The following is a 21,320-nucleotide window of genomic DNA, read 5'->3' on the forward strand; positions in this document are numbered from 1 at the left end:
ATTTTTTGTTCTGCTACTGAAAATGCCTCGGCCCACACATAACTAGTTCTCATTTTCTTCCTGTTCCCCCCGCCCACAACATCCTCATGCTCCTCCTTAAATGCCTGTCCCCCTTCTCAGAGGCCACTTTCCTTCATAGTTCCAGAATGGTTTCATTCATCACTGTCACAGTCCCTGTCGATGGTAAACTCTTCCATCTTATCTGCAGCCACCAGTAAATGAGTTTGCATTTAATATTGTAAAGAGCTTTCTTTGTTTCTGACATTTCTCCACCCACTGATACTTGCACTTATGTGGCTTGCTGTCACCTTTTTCTCTGCCAGTTGGTTGGCAGGAACCAATATTCCCCAGAAAAGGCAAGAGGATCATCCTGTCACTCAGGAAATCTGTCTAATTTTCATCTGACTTTGATTACAAGTGCTCACTTTCTTCTTTGGATGAGAAACACAGATTTGGGAAGAAGAAAAACTTACGAAGTTGCCAGAGGAAGCTGAAAGTTGCAAATGACTGGGCTGGACACTAGGAAATTTCCGATTTGAGTTCCTGCCATGGGTTGTTGACTTAACTGTTGTGTGTGCATGCTCAGCTGTGTCTGACTCTTTGTGACCCCATAGACTGTATAGCCCACCAGGCTCTTCTGTCCATGGGATTCTCCAGGCAAGAATACTGGAGTGGGTAGCCATTCCCTTCTCCAGGGGATCTTCCCGACCCAGGGATCGAACCTGGGTCTTCTGCATTGCAGGCAGATTCTTTACCACTGAGCCACCTGGGAAGGCCCAGTTCTGTGTAAATTACTTTCTCTGTGTCCTTTCTGTGCTATAGGAATGATGTCAGTTTTGGAACTGAGTTGAGGGGCAAAAGTTACAAATACTGTGTTTTGGAAACACAAAGAGCATTGACAAAAGTGATGTCACTTGCTGAAAGCCTGCTGTGTGCAAGAGTGCTAGGTGATATGCACACATGATTTTTACTCCTCAAGACAACATTGAATAATGTTGGGGCTTCAAGATACTCAGTATCTTGCTCACAGGCACACAGCTTGTGAGGGATGAAAACAAGAATTTTAACATAGATCTGTCTGGCTCCAGAGTTCACAGTCTTATGATGACTTTGCTGTACAAGAATCAAGGTGGTACAGAGAGTGATTGAGTGTTCTCAGTGATTTGTGTCTCCTCTTGCCTTGCATTCCTTTCCCCCTTCTCCTCCTGCCTTCAATCTTTCCCAGCATCAGGGTCTTTTCCAATGAGTCAACTCTTCCCATCAGGTGGCCAAAGTATTGGAGCTTCAGCATCAGTCCTTCCAATGAACATTCAGGGTTGATTTCCTCTAGGATTGACTGGTTTGATCTCCTTGCAGTCCAAAGGACTCTCAAGAGTCTTCCCCAGCAGCACATCAATGTTTTAGTGTTGAGTCTCCTTTATGGTCCAACTCTCACGTTGTAAACCCTCAATGATAGTTAGCTATCTCCATTGTCAGCCATAGCATTGTTTCATCACAGTACTTTCCACATCTGCTCTGTTTGGCTGATTGACCATGATTCAAATATATTGTTCCTTTCTCACTTACTAAAAAACAAAACTTATTCTGTGCTTTGTTTTCAGAGGGCTTTACTACATTCCAAGGTGACTGATAACTTCCAAGATAACTCATTCTGGAGCATTAGTAGTAGATAATTTACTTTTAACTTAGACTTTCTGATGACTCTGTTCTTTAACTCCAAGAACTCAAATAATTTAGTGTCGATTTCAAGTTTTGATGCTATGAACCTGACTGGAATAAGGGGTGGAGTGGGTTGTGGTATAATTAGGACTATTTGTTGTTCAGTCCCTCAGTCATGTCCGACTCTTTGTGACTCCATGGACTGCAGCATACCAGGCTTCCCTGTCCTTCACCGTCTATGAAGCTTTCTCAAACTCATGTCCATTGAGTCAGTGATGCTATCCAACCATCTCATTCTCTGTCATCCCCTTCTCCTTCTACCTTCAATCTTTCCCAGCATCAAGGTCTTTTCCAATGAGTCAGCGCTCTCATAGCTTTGACTATATGGACCTTTGTCAGTAAAGTGATATCTCTGCTTTTTTTTTTTTTAATTTTTTTTTCCATTTATTTTTATTAGTTGGAGGCTAATTACTTTACATCATTGCAGTGGTTTTTGTCATACATTGAAATGAATTAGCCATGGATTTACATGTATTCCCCATCCCGGTCCCCCCTCCTACCTCCCTCTCCACCCTATCCCTCTGGGTCTTCCCAGTGCACCAGGCCCGAGCACTTGTCTCATGCACCCAACCTGGGCTGGTGATCTGTTTCACCCTAGATAATATACATGTTTCGATGCTGTTCTCTTGAAACATCCCACCCTTGCCTTCTCCCAGATACCTCTGCTTTTTAATATGCTGTCCAGGTTTGTCACAGCTTTTCTTCCAAGGAGCAAGCATCTTTTAATTTCATGGCTGCAGTCACCATCTGCAGTGATTTTGGAGCCCAAGAAAATAAAGTCTCTCACTGTTTCCATAGGGCTGTAGCATGTTTTATTCAAATTAAGCAGGGCCTCATATCTTTTTTGCACTTTTATATCATTTTGCATTCCATTTAGCTTCCTGGTACAATTTTCTTAGGATTACAATAGCAAACACTTACATAGTACCTGTTGTTGTTGTTTAGTTACTAAGTCATGTCCAACTCTTTTACAACCCCATGAACTGTAGCCTGCCAGGTTCCTCTGTCCATGGGATTTTCCAGGCAAGAATACTGGAGTGGGTTGCCATTTCCTTCTCTATGGGATCTTCCTGACCCAGGGATTAAACCTGCATCTCCTGTTTGGCAGGTGGATTCTTTAACAGTGAGCCACCTGAAAAGCCCACCAATGGAGTATTAGAAACACTAAATTAGAAGATGGATAAAAGACACTTTTGCCATACATTGTTCTCAACACTGCATATTATTTAAAACTCAAAACAGCCTCAGAAGTTGACATTACCCTCATTTTACAGAAGCTAAAAGCACAGACAAATTAATGTAATTTGCTCAAGGCTAAACACCTAGTATGTGGTAGGACTGGGGTTTGAGGCCAGGCTATACTTAACTACTACATTATATTTCCTCTATTTGAAGAAAAGGTTGTCTTGGCTTTTAAAATAAGTTTGAAAACTAGCAGATCGTTAGTAATGGAAATTTAGGCCATTGATTTATAATGAGAAAGTTGGGTGATGTCAGAAAGCTATCACCCTGAGACTGTAGTTTATATTGTTTTAACATTTCATTTCATTCTTTCATAAACCAATAATGTAATTCTCAAGCAGTCTCTGCCACCAGGTAGTGAAAGAGAGTTACAAGTCATATGATTCATAAGTCTTGAGGCAGAAATCAAAATGTCTACTTGTATTTTTAAAGTTAAAATACTTTAATATAAGTCTTAATATAATACTTATATTAAAACAATATTAGTTATTATTAATATAAAAATTGATATTAATATAAGAACCTATTATTGATATAAGAAACCATATAAGATATTCTTACATAATAAGAGTTATATAAGAAACATATTAATATATGAGTTATATTAATATAAGAAATGCTTAATATGAATTTATTGAAATTAACACAATAAACCCTTAATATTACTATATTAAAGTTAATTAATATTAATATATTAATGTTAATTAATTTAATATAAGAAACTCTTAAATGACATGAACCTTAATTTTTTAAGAAGTCCTTATGTGAGAGTTGGACTATAAAGAAAGCTGAGCGCTGAAGAATTGATGCTTTTGAACTGTGGTGTTGGAGAAGACTCTTGAGTCCCTTGGACTGCAAGGAGATCCAACCAGTCCATCCTAAAGGAGATCAGTCCTGAATATTCATTGGAAGGACTGATGCTGAAGCTTGAAACTCCAATACTTTGGCCACCTAATGCAAAGAACTGACTCATTTGAAAAGACCCTGATGCTGGGAAAGATTGAAGGCAGGAGGAGAAGGGGACAACAGAGGACAAGATGGTTGGATGGCATCACTGACTCAATGGACATGAGTTTGAGTAAGCTCTGGGAGTTGGTGATGGACAAGGAAGCTTGGCATGCTGCAGTCCATGGGGTTGCAAAGAGTCCGACATGACTGAGCGACTGAACTGAACTATGGAGCATAATCAAAATGTCTAACATATGATCTCTGCATACTATGTCATAACAAAAAAGTTGACAGAATAAAGGTTGTCTCATCTACAGAGAGAAGACTTATGGAGATAACTCTCTTCAAATATTTGATCATTTGATGATTATCAGGAGGAAGTGGGGCTAGGTTGCTCTCTTTTGAACTGAAGGGCTGAGCTAGAACTAATATATAGGAGTTACAGGGAAAGCAGATTTTGGCTTATCATGAAAATCTTCCCTTATAAACTTGTTTGCTCTTAATTAATGAAGCAAATTTCCTTCTGAGTGTTTTACAATGATAATGATACTCTTGGGGAAATCAGACTTTCTGAGAAAGAGTTATCTGGGAAACCTTCATAGTTAAGTTTCCTTATTTATTATTAACTGTACTCCTTCAAGTCTTTAACATTTAGTTCTAGGAGAAAATTGTCCCTCTGTACACCCTTACACCATTTATTGAGTTATTTTTAATTCTTAGATCTGTCTTAATTTGAGCTTTAGCTCATTACTGAATAAAAAGCTCTTTTCTGTGATCAGTGGCTAATGCTGTCCTTTCAGGTGGTCTCTCTTGTGTGTTCTACCCTTTGCCTTCTGTCTTACTCTGGAGAACCCAAGAGACTTAATCTTTAGACCTGTTAGAGCACTAAAACCCCACATCCCCCCTCATACCTGGAGAAGGGAGAGCATCTATCTTACTCTCTTGTCTGGTTAACTGAGCTTTTGTTGTCCCAGTATTTTCCCTGAGCAACTATTTAAAATGGAGGGAGATAGGATCATAAAGTGATAGATTGTAAAGGAACAGAAAATGGAACAGAATTTGAACTTTTAAGAATCACAGGGTGGACTTCGATGTGTATAGCCCATAATCACTTCTAGATATTTTCCTTTTTTTGCTTCTTTAGACTTGGGCAAAGTGACTCATCACTATCTTGAAAAGCATAGTTTTGTTAAATGAAGAACTCTCTCTTTCTGGGAGGAAAGCAAACTTCAGTAAAAGCTCTTAAAATATGTTCTTCAAGATAATGCTGAGGATGTCCCTGATGGGTACAGTGACTGAGGGTCCACCTGCCAGTGCAGGGGACATGGGTTTGATCCCTGGTCTGGGAAGATTCCACATGCTCGAACACCACCACAAGAGAGAGAGTGGCCCCTGCTTGCCATAACTAAAGAAAATCCCCCACACAGCAACAGAGATCCAGCAGAGCCAAAAGTAAATAAATAAACAAGTAAAGATAATGCTGAGACAGTTGAGGGCAGAGATGCTGTATCATCTGCTGTCTTTTTTGGTGTAGTATCAAAGATTCCCTCAACTTATCAGTTGTCAAATTTTAGCAGCTCATGACAGATAAACAAACACTTTGATGAAATGCTTAGTAAGAGATGGTATCATGTGTATCAAACTGGAAGCTACTGAGACTGTAAATAATTAAAGAAATCACTCTTAGAATTATACAGTAGTTTGTTGGTCGAGGCACCTTCAATGTATTGCAGATTCTGTTTTATATGAAGTCAAACCAGCTCCTCCCTCTGAACCCTCAGTTTTCTGTTAGATATTTTATTATTATCTAATATGCATGGCTAAATATTATGTCCCTCCAGACTCACATCAGAAAAGAGGACTAGATGTGTCATTATTATTTTTTTTTTTTACTAACTGCACTAATGAGTTGTGGATAATAAAGAGAAATTAATCTTTCAAAGTAAACCTCATTTTACTGAGGGTTCACCCAAACTATAAACCTTTAATTGGATCTGTTAAGCAATAGTCCATGTTTTTCTACTTGGAGTTCCCACCTTTTGTTTTCCTGCTTGCCGTCTAGTCTGGGAGCTAAGGAAGCCAAGGGCAGATCAGGGAAGAAGCAGCCTGGAGCCCAACTAATATCTGATTGATCCAGCCTCTCCTGAATACATGAGAGATAACTGAAGAATTCGCACAGAGTTGCTTTAAGAGGAGAGATGATTGTGCACTTTTTTTTTTTATCACTGGTTGCAGAGTGGGGTTTGGAAAATAGGGGAGGTGGTGTTCTAATAGCTGCTGGGAGTGGTATTCCATTTTTTATGAGTCAGTTGAGAGAAGCCAGCTGCTTCTGAGCTACTTCACTCTTTCCTGCACCTGTGATAAGGAAACCTCTATTAACCCGAATGTTGGGGTGTGGGAAGGAGGAAAGCATGGAAGGTTCTCATTAGTGGGGTTTTTTTTCAGGATTACTTGTAAATTTGCTTTTTTTCCCCTCTTTTGGTTAAAATTATTTCCAAAATGTTTGAATGATTACTATGGGTGATGTATCTTATCCTGATTATACAGATGAGGAATCTAGAATTAAGAGAAAAGAATCTGTACTTAAGAGCTTAAGTACATTTTCTAAGGTCATACAGTAAGGAAATAGAACAACAGTGGTCTGAAACCAAAAGGTGTTGCTTGCTCATGCTGTTTTCTTTGCTGCTTGATGATCATATTAAAGCTTAAGACTCCATTTTGGTGTCAGGAACAACTTGAGTGTTGAAGTTACTGTCCTCTATTTGACTGACTATCTTGCACATTCAGGTCATTGAATACAGACTGTTCATAGGGGCTTCCTAAAAGGGAGATTGTTGTTGTTGTAGACATTATTGTATAATAGGAACAGGATACACATGCACACTTTAGTGTTAAAGAAAATCATTGTCCTTTGTCAATAGACAAGAGCAAATCCCCACACTTGTATGACAGTATTTCTTTCTAGGGTTGCAAAGTCTACTTTACAAAAGTTCAATGACCACTTAAAGTTAAATACCCTTTCATACTTTAAACAAAAATTAAAATGATTTCACTAAGAAGTCAAGGCCTGCTGTAGGAAACACCATGAGGATACTCAGAGACTTCCCAGTCCTAACCAGTCTATTTTTTTTGTACAATGTATGAAGTATCTGCATTCCAGATACAGTGTGATCAATGCAGTAGAAATGTTCCCAAGAAGTTAACTAGTGAATATCAATTTTTGTTCATTGAACTATTGTTAACTTGTGCTTATGAAGCTATTGTAAAAATCCTGTGATTAATCCATTTTATAATAACGCAAACAAACCCCCAATTGAAGTGTTTTTATAAGTTTGAGTCTTTGTCTCTTGAACAGCTTAAGGTGGAGCAGATCAACACACACAAACTCTGGACAGTCCCTCAATGACTGCAGTGGGATTTGAACTTTTATTTGAAACTACAGTCATAAATGCTAAGGGACATGTGGAGGAAAGAAGAGCAAGATTCTAGGAGAGGCTGTCTTGCCTCAGCAATGTGACCAGTATGGCTTGTCTGTTTTCTTCTTAATAAGAAATGGCAAGTGAAGTAACTTTTGGTGTGCTGGATTTCTGAGAAATACTGTGGGGATTCTGATTGTAATTCAATTAGATCAGGCCAGTGAAACATTTTGTGATTAAAATGTGATTAAAATGTGATTAAAATGTTCTACTCAGAGTACCTGAGTAGAGTGTGTTGGGTGAGGGAGAGTGTTTAAGACCTGGTTTAGAGGGAAGTTCCAAGGGGAATCCTTTAATGAAACTGTGGACAGTTGCCCCCTTCTTTGCTTCTTTGGTGGCTATGTTTGGTAATTGTGGGCCAAGTCTTTAACTGAGAACCTGTAAATTGTAGGGGAATTCAGGTTTTCATTTTGGTTCTCAAAACTGTATTAAATATGAACTCACTGATGGAATGAAAGATAACTAAGATTAAATTTATTGTATTTAACCTGTGTAATGAGAAAAATTGCATAGTTAATAAAGGAATTCTGGATGTATAACTATATAATGATACTTAATCCTTATAACTTTGAAGCATTTTGTAGATTGTAATTTTCATAGCAATATAGTGAATGAAGAAAGTATTATTTTAATTGATAGGAAGAACCAACTAAAATGTCACAAAGGGTATCTACATTTAGGTTTCAAAATTCTCTTTTGGCCCTTTGGGCACATCTGGTAAAACATTAGCATCAGTTAACTTGTTTAGCAAAGAAAAAAGCAATCAGTAAATTCTTTTTTAAAATTATTTATTTAATTGGAGGCTAATTACTTTACAATATTGAAGTGGTTTTTGCCATACATCAACATGAATCAGCCATGGGCGCACATGTGTTCCCCATCCAGAACCCCCCTCCCACCTCCCTCCCCATCCCATCCCCCAGGGTCATCCCAGTGCACCAGCCCTGAGCACCCTGTCTCATGCATTGAACCTGGACCAGCGATCTGCTTCACATATGATAATATACATGTTTCAACGCTACCCTCTCAAATCATCCCACCCTTGCCTTCTCCCACAGAGTCCAAAAGACTGTTCTTTACATCTGTGTCTCTTTTGCTGTCTCGCATATAGGGTCATTGTTACCATCTTTCTAAATTCCATATATATGCATTAGTATACTGTATTGGTGTTTTTCTTTCTGACTTACTTCACTCTGTATAATAGGCTCCAGTTTCATCCACCTCATTAGAACTGATTCAAATGCATTCTTTTTAGTGGCTGAGTAATATTCCATTGTGTATATGTACCACAGCTTTCTTATCCATTCGTCTGCTGATGGGCATCTAGGTTGCTTCCATATCCTGGAAACAGTGCTGCGATGAACATTGGGGTACACATATCTCTTTCAATTCTGGTTTCCTTGGTGTGTATGCCCAGCAGTGGGATTTCTGGGTTGTATGGCAGTTCTATTTCCAGTTTTTTAAGGAATCTCCACACTGTTCTCCATAGCGGCTGTACTAGTTTGCATTCCCACCAACAGTGTAAGAGGAAACCCTCTTTTCTCCTCACCCTTTCCAGCATTTATTATTTGTAGACTTTTTGATAGCAGCCATTCTGACCGGCGTGAGATGGTACCTCATTGTGGTTTTGATTTGCATTTCTCTGATAATGAGTGATGTTGAACATCTTTTCATGTGTTTGTTAGCCATCTGTATGTCTTCTTTGGAGAAATGTCTGTTTAGTTCTTTGGCCCATTTTTTGATTTTTATTTTTCTGGAATTGAGCTGCATGAGCTGCTTGTATATTTTTGAGATTAATTCTTTGTCAGTTGCTTCATTTGCTATTATTTTTTCCCATTCTGAAGTCTGTCTTTTCACCTTGCTTATTATAGTTTCCTTTGTTGTGCAAAAGCTAAGTTTATTAGGTCCCATTTGTTTATTTTTGCTTTTATTTCCATTACTCTAGGAGGTGGGTCATAGAGGATCCTGCTGTGATTTATGTCAGAGAGAGTTTTGCCTATGTTTTCCTCTAGGAGTTTTATAGTTTCTGGTCTTACATTTAGATCTTTAATCCATTTTGAGTTTATTTTTGTGTATGGTGTTAGAAAGTGTTCTAGTTTCATTCTTTTACAAGTGGTTGACCAGTTTTCCCAGCACCACTTGTTAAAGAGATTGTCTTTTCTCCATTGTATATTTTTGCCTCCTTTGTCAAAGATAAGGTGTCCATGATATTTGACTTTTATCTTGTTTCCTGAAGTAAGCTTGTGTTGCTATGAACCTTCCCCTTACCACTGCTTTTACTGAGACCCATAGGTTTTGGGTTGTTGTGTTTTCATTTTCATTTGTTTCTATGCATATTTTGATTTCTTTTTTGATTTCTTCTGTGATTTGTTGGTTATTCAGAAGCATGTTGTTTAGCCTCCATATGTTTGTATTTTTAATATTTTTTTTTCCTGTAGTTGACATCTAATCTTACCACATTGTGATCAGAAAAGATGCTTGAAATGATTTCAATTTTTTTGAATTTACCACAAGGCTAGATTTATGGCCCAGGATGTGATCTATCCTGGAGAAGGTTCCGTGTGCACTTGAGAAAAAGGTGAAATTCATTGTTTTGGGGTGAAATGTCCTATAGATATCAATTAGGTCTAACTGGTCCATTGTATCATTTAAAGTTTGTGTTTCCTTGCTAATTTTCTGTTTAGTTGATCTATCCATAGGTGTGAGTGGGGTATTAAAGTCTCCCACTATTATTGTGTTACTGTTAATTTCCCCTTTCATACTTGTTAGCATTTGCCTTACATATTGCGGTGCTCCTATGTTGGGTGCATATATATTTATAATTGTTATATCTTCTTGGATTGATCCTTTGATCATTATGTAGTGTCCTTCTTTGTCTCTTTTCATGGCCTTTATTTCAAAGTCTATTTTATCTGATATGAGTATTGCTACTCCTGCTTTCTTTTGGTCTCCATTTGCATGAAATATCTTTTTCCATCCCTTCACTTTCAGTCTGTATGTGTCCCTTGTTTTTGAGGTAGTCTCTTGTAGACAGCATATATAGGGGTCTTGTTTTTTTAATCCATTCAGCCAGTCTTTGTCTTTTGGTTGGGACATTCAACCCATTTACATTTAAGGTAACTATTGATAAGTATGATCCCATTGCCATTTACTTTGTTGTTTTGGGTTCGAGTTTATAAACCTTTTCTGTGTTTCCTGTCTAGAGAAGATCCTTTAGCATTTGTTGAAGAGCTGGTTTGGTGGTGCTGAATTCTCTCAGCTTTTGCTTGTCTGTAAAGCTTTTGATTTCTCCTTCATATCTGAATGAGATCCTTGCTGGGTACAGTAATCTGGGTTGTAGATTATTCTCTTTCATCACTTTAAGTATGTCCTGCCATTCCCTTCTGGCCTGAAGAGTTTCTATTGATAGATCAGCTGTTATCCTTATGGGAATCCCCTTGTGTGTTATTTGTTGTTTTTCCCTTGCTGCTTTTAATACTTGTTCTTTGTGTTTGATCTTCATTAATTTGATATAATATATGTCTTGGGGTGTTTTGCCTTGGTTTTATCCTGTTTGGGTACTCTCTGGGTTTCTTGGACTTGAGTGGCTATTTCCTTCCCCATTTTAGGAAAGTTTTCAACTATTATCTCCTCGAGTAGTTTCTCGTGGCATTTCTTTTTGTCTTCTTCTGGGACTCCTAAGATTTGAATGTTGGGGTTTTTGACATTGTCCCAGAGGTCTCTGAGGTTGTCCTCATTTCTTTTAATTCTTTTTTTCTCTCTGTTTCATTTATTTCCACCATTCTATCTTCCACCTCACTTATCCTATCTTCTGCCTCAGTTATTCTACTGTTGGTTCCCTCCAGAGTGTTTTTGATCTCAGTTATTGCATTATTCATTATTGATTGACTCTTTTTTATTTCTTCTAGGTCCTTGTTAAACATTTCTTGCATCTTCTCAATCCTTGTCTCCAGACTATTTATCTGTAACTCCATTTTGTTTTCAAGATTTTAGATCATTTTTACTATCATTATTCTGAATTCTTTTTCAGGTAGACTCCCTATCTCCTCCTCTTTTGTTTGGTTTGGTGGGCATTTATCATGTTCCTTTACCTGCTGAATATTTCTCTGCCTTTTCATCTTGTTTAGATTGCTGTGTTTGGGGTGGCCTTTCTGTATTCTGGCAGTTTGTGGTTCCTCTTTATTGTGGAGGTTCCTCCCTGTGGGTGGGGTTGGATGGGTGGCTTGTCAAGGTTTCCTGGTTAGGGAAGCTTGTGTTGGTGTTCTGGTGGGTGGAGCTGGATCTTTTCTCTCTGGAGTGCAATGAAGTGTCCAGTAGTGAGTTTTGAGGTGTCTATGGGTTTGGTGTGACTTTGGGCAGCCTGTATTTTAATGCTCAGGGCTGTGTTCCTGCATTGCTGGAGAATTAGCATGGTATGTCTTGCTCTGGAACTTGTTGGCTCTTGGGTGGAGCTTGGTTTCAGTGTAGGTATGGAGGCTTTTGGATGAGCTCTTGTTGATTAATGTTCCCTGGAGTCAGGAGTTTTCTGGTGTTCTCAAGTTTTGGATTTAAGCCTCCTGCCTCTGGTTTTCAGTCTTATTCTTACAGTAGCCTCAAGACTTCTCCATCCATATCGCACTGATGATCTCCTTTTGAAGACAGTGGGCTGCCTTTCTGGGTGCCTCGTGTCCTCTGCCAGTGTTCAGAAGTTGTTTTGTACAATTTGCTCAATGTTCAAATGATCCTTCGATGAATTTGTGGGGAGAAAGTGGTCTCCCCGTCCTATTCCTCCACCAACTTAGGACCACCTGCAATCAGTAAATTCTGTAGTCAGAGTTGACTGTTTGTTTTAAGGGAAGCAGAGATTCAGTGTTCTTCAAAACAGTCCATTCAGAAGGAAACAAAAGTATGCCTGAATTTATCCATATGTGCTAGTAGTTTATAGTTTATTTAAGCTAAGTATCTAGCACTGACTGAGTCAGCAGACTACAGTCTGTGGGCCAAGTCTGGCCATTACCTGTTTTTGTGAATAAAGTTTTATTGTATACAGTCACACTTATCTGGTTAGGTGTTTTCTATGGCAATTTTTGTGCTATAACAGCAGAGTCAAGTAGTTGAAACAGAGACTGTATGGCCTGCACAGCTTAGTATATGTGGTTACTCTATGGCTTTTTATAGGAAAACTTTACTAATCCCTGCTGTATAGTATTTTGTAGAAGGATCCGTGCTTAGACAGCATTCATTTCCTGAACTTTGTAATTAGGAATGCATTATTTCTTAGCATAAGAAATTATATTCCTTGCTGGGCACAGGAGGGCTGAGAGGAGCTACTCCACGTTCAAGGTCAGGAGGGGCGGCCGTGAGAAGATACCCCTCCTCCAAGGTAAGGAGCAGTGGCTGCGCTTTGCTGGAGCAGCCGTGAAGAGATACCCCACGTCCAAGGTAAGAGAAACTCAAGTAAGATGGTAGGTGTTGTGAGAGGGCATCAAAGGGCAGACACTGAAATCATAATCACAGAAAACTAGCCATTCTGATCACTCGGACCATAACCTTGTCTAACTCAATGAAACTAAGCCATGCCGTGTGGAGCCACCCAAGACGGTCGGGTCATGGTGGAGAGGTCTGACAGAATGTGGTCCACTGGAGAAGGGAATGGCAAACCACTTCAGTATTCTTGCCTTGAGAACCCCATGAACAGTATGAGAAGGCAAAATGATAGGATACTGAAAGAGGAACTTCCCAGGTTGGTAGGTGCCCAATATGCTACTGGAGATCAGTGGAGAAATAACTCCAGAAAGAATGAAGGGATGGAGTCAAAGCAAAAACAACACCCAGCTGTGGATGGGACTGGTGATAGAAGCAAGGTCTGATGCTGTAAAGAGCAATATTGCATAGGAACCTGGAATGTTAGGTCCATGAATCAGGCAAATTGGAAGTGGTCAAACAGGAGATGGCAAGAGTGAATGTTGACATTCTAGGAATCAGCGAACTAAAATGGACTGGAATGGGTGAATTTAACTCAGATGACCATTAGTATCTACTACTGTGGGCAGGAATCCCTTAGAAGAAATGGAGTAGCCATCATAGTCAACAAAAGAGTCCGAAATGCAGTACTTGGATGCAATCTCAAAAATGACAGAATGATCTCTGTTCGTTTCCAAGGCAAACCATTCAATATCACGGTAATCCAAGCCTATGCCCCAACCAGTAATGCTGAAGAAGCTGAAGTTGAACGGTTCTATGAAGACCTACAAGACATTTTAGAACTAACACCCAAAAAATATGTCCTTTTCATTATAGGGGACTGGAATGCAAAAGTAGGAAGTCAAGAAACACCTGGAGTAACAGGCAAATTTGCCTTGGAGTACAGAATGAAGCAGGGCAAAGGCTAATAGAGTTCTGCCAAGAGAACACACTGGTCATAGCAAACACCCTCTTCCAACAACACAAGAGAAGACTCTACACATGGACATCACCAGATGGTCAACACCAAAATCAGATTGATTATATTCTTTGCAGCCAAAGATGGAGAAAGCTCTATACAGTCAGCAAAAACAAGACCAGGAGCTGACTGTGGCTCAGATCATGAACTCCTTATTGCTAAATTCAGACTTAAACTGAAGAAGGCAGGGAACACCAGTAGACCATTCAGGTATGACCTAAATCAAATTCCTTATGACTATACAGTAGAAGTGAGAAATAGATTTAAGGGACTAGATCTGATAGAGTGCCTGATGAACTATGGATGGAGGTTTGTGACATTGTACAGGAGACAGAGATCAAGACTATCCCCATGGAATAGAAATGCAAAAAGTCAAAATGTTTGTCTGAGGAGGCCTTACAAATAGCTGTGAAAAGAAGAGAAGCGAAAAGCAAAGGAGAAAAGGAAAGATATTCCCATTTGAATGCAGAGTTCCAAAAAATAGCCAGGAGAGATAAGAAAGCCTTCCTCAGTGATCAATGCAAAGAAATAGAGGAAAAAAAAACAGAATGGGAAAGACTAGAGATCTCTTCAAGAAAATTAGAGATATCAAGGGAACATTTCATGCAAAGATGTGTTCGATAAAGGACAGAAATGGTATGGACCTAACAGAAGCAGAAGATATTAAGAAGAGGTGGCAAGAATACACAGAAGAACTGTACAAAAAAGATCTTCACGAGCCAGATAATCACAGTGGTGTGATCACTCACCTAGAGCCAGACATCCTGGAATGTGAAGTCAAGTGGGCCTTAGAAAGCATCACTACGAACAAAGCTAGTGGATGTGATGGAATTCCAGCTGAGCTATTTCAAATCCTGAAAGATGATGCTGTGAAAGTGCTGCACTCAATATGCCAGCAAATTTGGAAAACTCAGCAGTGGCCACAGGACTGGAAAAGGTCAGTTTTCATTCCAATCCCTAAGAAAGGCAATCCCAAAGAATGCTCAAACTACTGCACAATTGCACTCATCTCACACGCTAGTAAAGTAATGCTCAAAATTCTCCAAGCCAGGCTTCAGCAATACGTGAACCAAGAACTTCCAGATGTTCAAGCTGGTTTTAGAAAAGGCAGAGGAACCAGAGGTCAAATTGCCAATATCCGCTGGATCATCGAAAAAGCAAGAGAGTTCCAGGAAAACATCTATTTCTGCTTTATTGACTACGCCAAAGCCTTCGACTGTGTGGATCACAATAAACTGTGGAAAATTCTGAAAGAGATGAGAATACCAGACCACCTGACCTGCCTCTTGAGAAACCTGTATGCAGGTCAGGAAGCAACAGTTAGAACTGGACATGGAACAACAGACTGGTTCCAAATAAGAAAAGGAGTACTTCAAGGCTGTATATTGTCACCCTGCTTATCTAACTTATATGCAGAGTACATCATGAGAAACGCTGGGCTGGATAAAGCACAAGCTGGAATCAAGATTGCAGGGAGAAATATCATTAACCTCAGATATGCAGATGACACCACCCTTATGGCAGAGAGTAAAGAGGAACTGAAAAGCCTCTTGATGATAGTGAAAGAGGAGAGTAAAAAAGTTGGCTTAAAGCTTAACATTCAGAAAAGTAAGATCATGGCATCTGGTCCCATCACCTCATGGGAAATAGATGGGGAGACAGTAGAAACAGTGTCAGACTTTATTTTTTTGGCTCCAAAATCACTGCAGATGTTGACTGCAGCCATGAAATTAAAAGATGCTTACTCCTTGGAAGGAAAATTATGACCAACCTAGATAGCATATTAAAAAGCAGAGACATTACTTTGGCAACAAAGGTTGGTCTAGTCAAGGCTATGGTTTTTCCAGTGGTCATGTATGGATGTGAGAGTTGGACTGTGAAGAAAGCTGAGTGCTGAAAAATTGATGCTTTTGAACTGTGGTGTTGGAGAGTCCCTTGGACTGCAAGGAGATCCAACCAGTCCATCCTAAAGGAGATCAGTCCTGGGTGTTCATTGGAAGGACTGATGCTGAAGCTGAAACTCCAATACTTTGGCCACCTCATGCAAAGAGTTGACTCATTGGAAAAGACCCTGATGCTGGGAGGGATTGGGGGCAGGAGGAGGAGAAGGGGACGACAGAGGATGAGATGGCTGGATGGCATCACCAACTCGATGGGCATGAGTTTGAGTAAACTCCGGGAGTTTGTGATGGACAGGGAGCTCTGGTATGCTGCGATTCTTGGGGTCGCAAAGAGTCGGACACGACTGAGCGACTGAACTGAACTGAACTGACTGACAGTAATAGTATGTTGTTGTTGTTCAGTCACTAAGTCATGCCCTACAATTTGTGACCACATAGACTGCAGCATGCCCGGCTCCTCTGTCCTCCACTCTCTCCCAGAGTTTGCTCAAATTCATGTTCATTGAGTGGGTGATGCTCTCTAACCATCTCATCCTCTGCCTCCCCTTCTCCTTTTGCCTTCAATCTTTCTTGGCTTCTTCAAGCCAAGCTTATTGTTATTGTTTAGTTGCTAAATCATCTTTGAGTCTTTTGAGACCCCATGGACAGTAGCCCACCAGGCTCCTCTGTCTTTGGGATTTCCCAGGGAAGAATACTGAAGTGGGTTGCCATTTCCTTCTTCAGGGGATCTTCCGACCCAGGGATTGAACCCATGTCTCTTATGTCTCCTGCATTCCAGGCAAATTGTTTACCACTGAGCCAGCAGGGAAGCAATGTGTGTGTTAGTCCCTCAGTTGTGTCTGACTTTTTGTGATCCCATGGACTGTAGCCCACTGGGCTTCTCTGTCCATGGAATTCTTCAGGCAAGAATACTGCAGTGGGTAGCCATGCCCTTCTCCAGGGAATTTCCTGACCCAGGGATTGAGCCCAGGTGTCCTACATTACAGGCACATTCTTTACCATCTGAGCCATCAGGGAAGCCCCAATAATAATATTTAACTTTTATTGAGGACTTGCTCTGTTCCAGATATTTTGCAAAGTTCCTTACATGCACCACATGAAGTTTTGAGAATTTAACTACCTCAACACTTTTATAAGAGGTGCTAAAAGATTGAATGACTTGCTCAACTGCATACATTTAGTGGCAGGACCAGTATTTAAACATGAACTTTTTTCTTGCAGTAAAATATTCATGTTTTCTGAGAGCTTGTATCATGAAAGGGTGCTGTATTCTGTCAGATGCCTTTTCTGTTTTAATTTAGATGATCTGTGGTTTTTTCCTCTTTATTCTCTTAATGTGAGGTATTACACTGGTTTTCTTTTGTTGAAACACTCTTGCATTCCTGGTATAAATTTCACTTGGTTATGGTGAATAATCCTTCTAATATGCTGTTTGGTTCAATTTACTAATTTTTTGTTGGGGAGTTTTGAATTTATATTTGGTATATGAGTCTGTGTTTTTTTTTTCTGGTGATATTTTTATCTATCTTTGTATTGACTCAATGGACATGAGTTTGAGCAAGCTCTGGGAGTTGGTGATAGACAGGGAAGCCTGGTGTGCTACAGTCCATGGGGTTGCAAAGAGTCAGACACGACTGAATGACTGAACTGAACTGGCCTCATAGAATGTGTTATGAAGTATTCCTTTCTCTTGAGTTCATTTTTGAAAGTTTGAGAAATATTGGTGATAAATCTGTTATAAATGTTGGATAGAATTCACCTATGAATCCATCAGGTCCAGGACTTTACTTCTGCCTTATAGTTCAAAAGTGATGTTCTAACTGTAGATAGGATGGACACTTTGTGGTCATTTGGAAAGAGAAGGTGTTGGGAGAGCATTTTTATTCTCATCCTTTGGACAGAACTTTGTCATATGGCCATTCAAGGGATTTGGAAAATACAGTCTTTCTTTGTGATGGCCATGTCTCCAGCTAAAACCTAGAAGTTATATTTCTAAGAAGGAAGTAGGGAAAGGATATTGGGGAAGAGCTAGTCTTTGCTATGGTCCATAATAAACTGAACTAGTGCCGCCTTTATCTGAATAGATGCCGATTGGTTAATTGAGACAAAATAATTCATTTACCCCACTTTTAGACAGAACACAAATTTGGCACCGAGATTCTTAAACCATTTCATGGCAAATGTAAAATAGTTATTTGCTTCAATTTTTTTTTAAAGAATAAGGCATTCACAAATATCCTGGAGAGAGCTGCTGGTTAATCCAGCAACTAATATGTATCTCTTTGTATGTGTTAGTTGCTCAGTTGTGTCTGACTCTTTGTGACCCCATGGACTATAGCCCATCAGGCTCCTCTGTCCATGGAATTCTCCAGGCAAGAATACTGGAGTGGGTTGCCATGCCTTTCTCTAGGGAATCTTCCTGACCCAGGGATCGAACCTGGGTCTCCTGCACTGCAGGCAGAATCTTTACCATCTAAATTACCAGGGAAGCCATGTATCTCTTTAATACCAAATAATTGCATAGCTTCATAGCAGGAACACATATGTGTCAGACTGAGGAACAAGGTTAATATGCATGAAGCAAGTAGAGGACAATAAAAAATGTGTATTTCTTTGGCATGTCCACTTCCTAACTCACTTTACAGTCATATATATGTGTATATGTGTATATATGTGTCTGTTTATGTGTATGTGTGTGTGGTGTGTATAATCTCCTATATCCTGTCTCTCAGCTCTTTGAATTTGGGGCCCTCACATGATTCATCAATTTGACCTCTTGAGCACTCAGCACAGGACTTGAGTGGAGCGCAGGGGAGGAAACCCAATGAACTATAATTTGATGTTTCAATTCAAAATCAGAATCTTCTCTAAGGGCTCTCTCCCTTATCCTTTATATATATCTAATTCATCAGCAAGCTTGCATACAGTAGTTCTAAAATATATCTACAATCTCCACACCTTTCTTCATATCCATTCTTGCTACCCAATTCAAGCCACCATTCTCTCTAACCCTGGACTTCTGCTGTAGCCTTCTAATTGATTTTCTCATTTTTATTTTCCTTTTAATTTTTTTCTTCACAGTAGCTAGTCATATCATAAAAATATAAACCAGATAATCTCATGTCTTGCTTTATATATTCTGATAACTTCCAAATACACATAGAATGAAACCTAGAATACTTACCATAATCTGACCCCTGGCTACCTCTTCACCTTCATCTCTTACTACTTTCCTCTTACTCCAGTCACATGGACCTTCTTTCAATTTCAAGAACATGCCTAGTTCCTTTGCATAGTAAGACCTGTGCATTTATGGTTCCAACTGCTTGGAATGCTCTTTATGTAATATGTTTATATGATAGTCTGTCTTGTATGTCACTTTCTCATTGAGGACATTTGTGACCACACAATCTATATTAACCATACCTTTAGTTTCTCACATGCTCCTTTATCATTTTTTTCTTATAATGTTTATCATTATTTGATATATTATTCATTTGCTAATTTGTCCATTGTTTGCTACCCCTCACTAAAATACAGGCTTCATGACAGCAGGAACTTGTTCAGTGATCCATCCCCAATACCTAGAAAAAGTCCTCAATGAATATTGAATCAATGTTTAGTGAACTAGAATATACTGAACATTGCTGACATCATTGCCTGTGTTTTCATTGGTTAGGTTCCCTAGGAGGCAACTCTGAGATGGCATATAGGTCATAGGATATTTATTGAGGAGTTCTCTTGGTATCAACGTGTCTGAAAGGGAAAGGAAAGAAGCAGGAATGGATAGCCAGAGAATCTGAGCTACAGGCTCAGCAGCCTTAGCTAATCTTTAGCTAGGGAAATCTGGAGCTAAAAAATGTCCTTCAGCATTTTCCTACTTGGTTCAGAAAGGCCTGGCCATTATGGTAGCTTAGTCGCTAAGTCGTGTCCAACTCTTGCGACCCCATGGACTGTAGACTGCCAGGCTCCTTTGTCCATGGGATTCTCCAGGCAAGAATACTGAAGTGGATTGCCATTTCCTTCTCCAGGGGACTTCCCGACCCAGGAATCAAATCTGGGCCTCCTGCACTGCAGGCAGATTCTTTACCGACTGAGCTAGAGGGAAGCTCATTAATCAGTCATTGGATATGGCTGTCCCAAGAAGGATCATGACTTTGGGCAAGATGATTTTCTTGGTTGAGGTAATCTCTAAAGGGCCTAAAAGTTGAAGGATATCTGCCAAGGTAGCTCCAGCTACTGGAACAATAGGTATTCCACAGGAGCAGTGTATTGTAGTGTTTACCCCCTGTTGGCTTAGATTCAATTCTTCTAATGTGTTTCAGGTGCAGATTTCCCAGGATTCTATAGATCTCTCTTTCTGGAGAGAACTTAGAAGAGGAAGGTTAGTGGAGAAAATTCCAGCTCCCCCAAAGGTGGATGATCTCAAGGCTGCAACTGATTCTCAATGTCTACCTCCTCCACTGTCAATTCTAGTTTCCCCTCAACCTCATTTCACACCCCTACTTGTCCTGGTTACTTACTTGGTGATCAGACCCTCTCCCTTGAGAGGGGACTTTGGTGGTGTCTGTATGTCTTTTCCATTGTGTATTCTTTCTGAGTATTCTGCTCCTTTTAAAATTGTGTGGAAGTGTCTCAGGGGTTAGGTCAGACCATGCTTGCTCTTTAGCAGGCAGAGGAAAATCACTTCAAAATGTTTTCTTCACAATATGGCAGCAGCTGCAGCCTTGGAATTGAAAAGCTAAATGTGTCATTGAAACAAATTAATGGTTGATGAATTTTTTATAGAAATATTTTCAGGTGCTGAAAGAAAACTGCCCATGGCCCCTTTCCCAGCATAATAAGGCAGTAAGAAAATATCCAAACTCTGAACTAGCACTGTCAAAATCTGCAAAGCTTAATTTAAGGCTGTATATAAACCCTGAACTTAAGGAAGGCAGAATGCCTCATAAAAGCTATCACTACATGTTTCTAAATTCTTAAAACTTTACTACTTCTGGCCTCTAATAACTTCTTCTTAGTTGAAATTTATGCTTCTTTTCCTTATAGGAATTTCCTCCATTTCTATTTGGAAAATAAAACGTGATATTTCTTTGGCAACTTATAAAGAGCTAAAGAAAGCCCTTTGACTGTTTCCTGGGTGTTGGCTCAGTCATAGGAACAGCCAGGATACTTAATCAACAACTTTTTGCTGCTACAACCTGAATGGAAAAGTGGGCCCATAGACAGGCTCATGGTCACCTTAAGGCAGTATAATATCATTTATCACATATATCACATGTACTTTCTTTTGTGCAAATCTCATACATTCCCTAAAGTCTCCAGTGAAGACTGAGGTGTCTTATGTCCTCCATCCTACCCCACATCCCCTCATTAGACATTAGGGGCCTGGATTTCAAAGTTCCTGACCTATGTCCTTTCTCCTTCCTTTCCTGTACATATTTGTATCCTCTTAGTGGATCATTGTAACAATGTGCATGCATACTCAGTCGCTAAATCATGTCCGACTCTTTGCAACTCCATGGACTGTAGCCCCCAGGCTCCTCTGTCCATGGGGTTTCCCAGGCAAGAATACTGAAGTGGTTTGCGTTCCTTCTCCAGGGGGATCTTCAG

At 39.7% G+C, this 21,320-nt stretch overlaps 1 non-coding gene across 1 annotated transcript; it reads right to left on the reverse strand.

The window, feature by feature from the left end:
* Positions 1-701: 701 nt before the first annotated feature.
* On the reverse strand, positions 702-772 carry TRNAC-GCA (transfer RNA cysteine (anticodon GCA)). The gene has a single exon. It is a non-coding gene; the product is annotated as a tRNA-Cys (tRNA).
* Positions 773-21,320: the final 20,548 nt, after the last annotated feature.

This window comes from Odocoileus virginianus, unplaced genomic scaffold (genome assembly GCF_023699985.2).
Source record: "Odocoileus virginianus isolate 20LAN1187 ecotype Illinois unplaced genomic scaffold, Ovbor_1.2 Unplaced_Contig_12, whole genome shotgun sequence".
Lineage (NCBI taxonomy): Eukaryota > Metazoa > Chordata > Mammalia > Artiodactyla > Cervidae > Odocoileus > Odocoileus virginianus.